Below are 6,650 nucleotides of genomic sequence, written 5' to 3' on the forward strand. Positions count from 1 at the left end.
CCTCATTTTTCAAAGGAACATAATGCAGACCCTCCAACATGACCCATTCCATTAGGTACAAAATGCTCTGCTCCTGGATTCCCACTTAAATTTATGATTACAGCCACCTGTGGTGAAACACCTGTCTCATCAATTACCTAGTTCAACACAGGTGACTGCAATCATACATTAGGTGGGAAGTCCAGGAGCAGAGCATTTTGTACCTAATGGAACGGGTCATGTTGGAGGGTAGGCATAATGCACCCCAAAAAGGGCCATGGCCTCATGGGGAAGGGTCAGGGAAGAGATAGGGGAGGCCAGGGGATGCTGGGGATGAAATATGAGGAAGCTACAAGTGAGAATGATAATAAACAGAAATTTCACAGGCCCATACAGCATCCCCTGCCCTGTGGTGCCCTGTGCGATGGCACCGGCTGCACTGCCCTAGCTACGGCCCTGCATGCCACCCAACTAGGGTTACTGCCCATCCAGGATTACTCCAGACAGTCTGGTAATCTTATTTATTAACTTGACATTATATATATATTACCGGCATTAAGGATGGGCAAATGATGGTCATGCATCAATCTATAGGTCTGATTATTACTATAATATTTATAAGGCGCCATAATGGCCCACAGTGCCTACAGAGGGCAAACAGTAAGACAGCATACTACAAACCAGTACAATACAATAAAAAAAGGAACAAATAACACTACAACTCACAGCACAGCTACAGAAGCAAGGGGTGCAGGGGGAATATTAAGCTGAAACCTGTACCCTTTAGTAAGGGCCCAATTGGTAGGTTTAGAGTCACTGAAGAAGGTGGAAAAAACGCAATGGAGTGGAGTTCGGGGGCAGAGAGCCCAAGAAGGAGGTGTAGAGTGAAGCTGGCGGAGGACCCTGCTCATAGGAGCTTACAGTGTAAAGGGAAGGGAGAGACAAATGGATGACACAAGTAGTAAGCCAAGTGTGAGAGAAGTAGCGGGCAGGAAGTGGGAGAGATGGAGGAGGCAGGAGAGAGAGGTAGGCTACATGTTGGCAGGGTGAGGTGGTAGCCGATGTATGCTTTAATGAACAGATGTGTTTTCAGCACCTGTTTGAAGTTATTCAGGCTGGGGGATAGTTCGATGGAGGTTGTTCCAGTGATGGAGGGCAGCACAGAAGAAATGTTCAAATCGGGAGTGAGATGTCACCAGAGTGGAGGAAAGATGTTGGTTATTGGAACACCGGAGAGGGCAGGAGAGAGTGTGTATGGAGATGAGGTTGGCGATAAAGGGAGTTGTGGAGTTGGAGAGGGTCCTGTATGTGACTGTGAGGAGTTTGCAGAGGATTCTGTAGGGGAAGGGGAGTGGAAAAATGGTTTTGGTGGCATTCCGGAAGAGGAAGGGTATGATGCAAGTGATGTTGGGGAGCTGGAAAGACAGGATTGGGCAAGGGATTTAATGAGGGGGCAAAGGAAAGGGAGGAGTCAAGAATTACACCCTGGCAGCGGAGTTGGAAAACAGCGAAAATAGTGGTGTTGTTGACAGTGATAGCTCGGGAGAGGAGGAGACTCTGGCCCTGGTTCAGAGCCGGTCGCTCTGACAGAACGCTCGCTCTGAATCAGGGCTGGTCTTTTTTTTTTTTTAGAACGGCCTCCTGGCCGCTCGCAAAGCTGTGGGTGGCCACCCACAGCTATAGCGAGCGGCCATGATGATGGTCGCGATGGTCAACACCATCGCGACCATCGGGCTTGCGACGAGACCCTTGTGGTAGGGTCTCGTTGCCGCAAGCCCCAGAGAGATTTCGGCTCTAATAGAGCCGGAATCTCTCCATTGACACCACTTGATGTCAGCGGGGCCGGCCCCAGACGGTAGGCGTTCTCATGGGAACGCCTCCGTCTGGCCAGCCACCCCCCTGGCCCGCCCACCAAAGGGAGCTTGCTGTCACTCAACATCGACAGCACGTCCCCTTTGGTGCGAGATCCGGAGCAACGGATTGCCCGTCGCTATCCGGGTCTCGCGCATGCGCACGACGGAGCCGACATGCGCTCTGGGCCACCATCGACCCGGTTGCGAGCAATTAGCGCTCGCGACCGGGTCTGAATCAGGCCCTCTGGGTGGAGGGAAGGCAATGAGCTCTGTTATGGCCATGTTGACTTAAAGACAGCGCACAGACATTCAGAAGGAGATGGTGGAGAGGCATCTCGAATCCCCAGAGAGGAGGGAAGGGGAGAGGAAAGGTAGAGTTGAGTGTCATCGCCATAGAGCTGATATTGGGGACTGAATGAGTTGATGAGTTCACCCAGGGAGGAGGTGTATAGAGAAAAGAGCAGAGAGCCGAGGTCAGAGCCCTGTGGGGCACCAATGAGGATATATGAGGGGAGGTGGAACCAGAGGTAGGTCATAGTAGGAGGTGAACCAAGAATGAACGTCAGAGAGGCCAATGGATTAAAGGGTGCGCAGAAGAAGAAGGTGATCCACTGTGTCCAAGACCGCAGAGAGGTCCAGGAGGATGAGCAGGGAGAAATGGCCCTGGATATGAGTCGATGCGGGATCGCTATGTCTACATTTAATGCACAATAATATTGATTTTCTATGAAATTGTTGTTATTCATGCGAGAATAGGGATTAGAATAAGATTGCATATGCGCAGTTAAAAAAATTAAAAAAAGATGAAAAGCCGACACATGCGCAGTGGGGAAAGAGAAGCTGGGGACCAGGTAAGTATATCGCTGCGATAACGTCAGGATTTTTGGATCAATTCAATTAATACATCATGTCTCCAGAATCAGTCTGAAAATTGTGATGCATTGGCCATGAAAATGTTTTTTTAAAAGATCAGATGCCCATCCATAACCGGCATATTCCATTGAAGTTGACAATAAGGAACAAAAAAATAATGAACCAAGACTGGGTAATAATAATAGAGAGGTAAGAGGGCCCGGTTCGTAAGCTTACAATCTATAGGATCACTATGTCTGGAGTCTGGAAATAGGTCATCCTCCGACGTTAAATGTCCAGGTATTCGCCCAAATCACTGCTGCACTGGGGTGCTTATCTTTCTATTTATCATAAAAATCTACATTTCCCAAGAGCACGTGTAGAGGACAGAGGCAGAGCTCAATGTGATGTAATTTTTGGTGCTATTACCTACGTGGTCATGGCTGTGTTGAAGGAAACTGTGGTGTGCAGAGCTACTTAGCTGAGACGTCCTACATACACCCGTACCTAGTGACATCATGACATTAGTATAGGGGGTATGAGGACATCTACTACACGTTGTGTGTGCATGGATCTGCGGGGGTAGAAGAGAGAAGCTGTGACAATATAGTTATATTTGATCTGCATTGTATATTACATTCCCAACGTGGTATACTGGAAAGCAGATATTTGTACATTTCTTTCTCATTTTATCCTTTTTTTTCTTGTAAGATGTAGTAACACCACATAGGGATGACCATGGAGTTTAGGGTCAGGCTGCAAGGGGGGAGGGTTAAGGTGCATACACACACAACGATTTTTTGAATGATTATCGTTAAACGATATCGTTTAACGATAATCATTTGAAAAAATCATTCACTTTCTGAGTCAAACGATGAACGAGTATTGTTCATGCGCGTTCACGTTTGTAGTTTGTAGTTCAGTCAGACTTGTCAACTCAACGATTTTCATTAAGTTAATATGCAAAAATCGTTTGTAGTTCATAAAAATCGTTCATTACATTTAGTAACTGAACAACTTTAGTAAACGATTTTAGTTAATTTTTTCAAGGGAAAAAATCGTTTACTAAAATCGTTCATTAACTAAATCGTTGTGTGCTTTAGGGTTAGGCTGCAGGGGGGGAGGGTTAGGCTGCAGGGGGGGAGGGTTAGGCTGCGTGGGGGAAAGGTTAGGGGGTTAGTGTTAGTATACTTAGCTAGTTGGTTATGGATTCTGACTGTCGGAATACAGCTGTCGGTATTGTGACCGCCAGCATCCCGACCGCCGGGATCCCATACGTCGCTCCTGTAAACTGAAGTCCTGTTATTGCACTGCTCCACAACTCTGATTTGTTAGGGATTACATCAACCTACCCAACTCCTCCCCTATGAATGTACAACCTTTACTAATTCCACCCGTAAATTCAGATCTCAGATCTAGAAACCACATTTGAGAAGCCTGTCCACCATCCTTTCATCTGAGTCGTCAGGATGTTGGGAGGTATCATGACAAGACCCTCCGAAGCCTGCATTCCGTGGTGTCTGAAAGGGTTAATTATATAATTATTACACACTCTGGGCCTCATTCAGCTTGGATCGTAGGTCTGCATTTGCATGCACCCGGTCGATGTTTGCATTTGGCGCATGCGTATGCACCGCAGTGCACATGCGCGAACCAACCACTGCGACCGCAAATGTGAACGCAGTGGATACGCAGTGGCACAGAGAAATGATTAATAGCAAGTGGGGGTGGAGCAGGGGGGTAGTCAAAGGAACGCAGGCGTGCCTGTGCGTTTGAACGCCGTTACAGGGGCGTGCATAATTAAGCCCCAGTGACGGCTTACGCAGCCAGAGCTCTACATGGCGACAGGAAGCTTTGCAGGTTGTGAGGCATGTCATGCTCAACCACAACTCTGTGTATGGGTCCGATGTTACTCGATGTTACCGATGTTTTTGCTGACTTGCGGATGTATGTTATGGGAAGTGGGCGGCTTTATAAACTGGTGGGCGTCTTGGTATAGTGCAGTATAATCACATTCATTCTGCCTTTTTGAAAAAATCTAGTGAGGAGAAACGCGTTAAGGACACAGAAGAAGCTTGCTAAACAATATACTCAACATACCTGTGGAATTAGCTTCTCTGCCAGTATTTACTGGGCGCTCTCTGTGAAGGATGTGGAGCCAGCATCTACCCGGGATTGCTCTGTTCTTACTACCCCTCACATGTGTTCGATCCACCGTGAAATGGTAACATTAGAGGCAGTACTCCTCTGCAGTTGAGGGTGAGGACAGAGAAAGGCAGGTACGAGTGAGGTTCATCATGGACAGTATTGCTGTTGCCTGCTGCAGACGCCGGCCAAGCTGCTGGGACATAATGTTACAAGTAGCGTTCACGACTTGTCTCCTTCAAGCAGATTACCCAGTCAGGACAGGGTTACTCCAGTTTCTTCTGTTGCTAGGCGATCGGCATGCCTCAGGAAGTGATGTATCATCCTCAGTGCAGCATGATTGGTGTGTCCTCCTATTTGTACACACTGGACTGTGGCCGCCTCGCCGACTATAGCGTTTCTGTGGGTTCATTTGGCTCAGCGGCACGAGCAGTATCCTGTTGACTCTGCTGGAAGGATCTCCGTCTCCTTGGTTCTATCTCCCAGCTACTGTGGCCTCTCCTACAGCTCCCTAGCCGAACCATCAACTCCCGTACTGTGCTCTGGCTTCCTTATCCCACCTGTGGCTTCCTAGCTGTACTGGCAGTGACGGCCCTCCAAGCCGATTCAGCATTCTCTGCAGGCCAGTGGACGCTAACTTGTGCACAAACTTGCACAGCTTGTACACAAACCGGTACTCTAACTTATGTATTGTCCATCAGGACTTTGAATGCTAATTTGTACCAACCTGTACACAATTTGTACCCAAACCTATGTGAATTCCATCAGAACTGTGGATGCTACTTTGTACACTAACCTGTACACAAACTTGTACAACTTGTACACAAAGTTGCACTCAAATTTATGTACTATCCGTCAGGACTTTGGACGCTAATATTGTAGACTAACTTGTACACTAGAGAATCCACAAGAAGATGGGATCTCGCACCAACATATATCTATAATTCTTACTGATACAGAGATAAAGTGGTATGATCTAATACCCTAATTCTTCATAAATTTTGTCTTACAATGATAATAGATTGGTATGAAGGTGCTACCTGACAATCCTATAATAGTACAACAAAAACAAAGAGAAAGAAAGGATAATAGTCTGGTGCACTTTAGGGATCACTGTGGTTTAGATCAATTTCTCTGTTAGCATAATAAAATATAACTTTTATTTAGATTCATTAAAAGATAATATTAGGTCCAAAATCGTTGGAAGGCGAAATAATTTAAAATAAATAGAGTAGAATGTGTAATGTCTATACATAGATATATAAGAAACAAAAAGATGTGATTTAAAATATCATTATCGCCGGTCTGTTTAATGTATATATATAATATTTATAATTTTTCTGGATCTTATGTACTGTTAGTTTATTATATTCTTAAACAGTAATCCTATATTGCTCTCAGTACAATTTTGATATCATGGGGAATGTACTCCCTGATACTGTCGAGATCAATGTGAAATATCCCCAGTATTGAGTAAACCGATAGTTGTTTATTGATAAAATCTTTAGATGGACAGATTAGTATCCACTGAGTATTCACTTGATTCACAATGTAGCAGTTTATTTTTCATTGGTTATCAGAGGAATGAGTTTGTTAATATCAGGATACAATTGTATCTACTCAATAATGCTTATAATGGTAGTTGTTCTGAAGCTGTTTTTTTTATATATTATCTCTTGTTCACTCATGAGTTGATTTACTACATAGCATTTCAAAACTCTCTAGAATAGTATGACTGTGATCACAAAGATATTATTACAATAGGATAGTTGTTCGTGTATAAGCGCTATATTTCTAGTATGCGGGCTCTCGTGTATAAAC

The sequence above is a fragment of the Taudactylus pleione genome, unplaced genomic scaffold (assembly GCF_031769625.1).
Source record: "Taudactylus pleione unplaced genomic scaffold, aTauple2 ptg000051l, whole genome shotgun sequence".
Classification (NCBI taxonomy): Eukaryota; Metazoa; Chordata; class Amphibia; order Anura; family Myobatrachidae; genus Taudactylus; species Taudactylus pleione.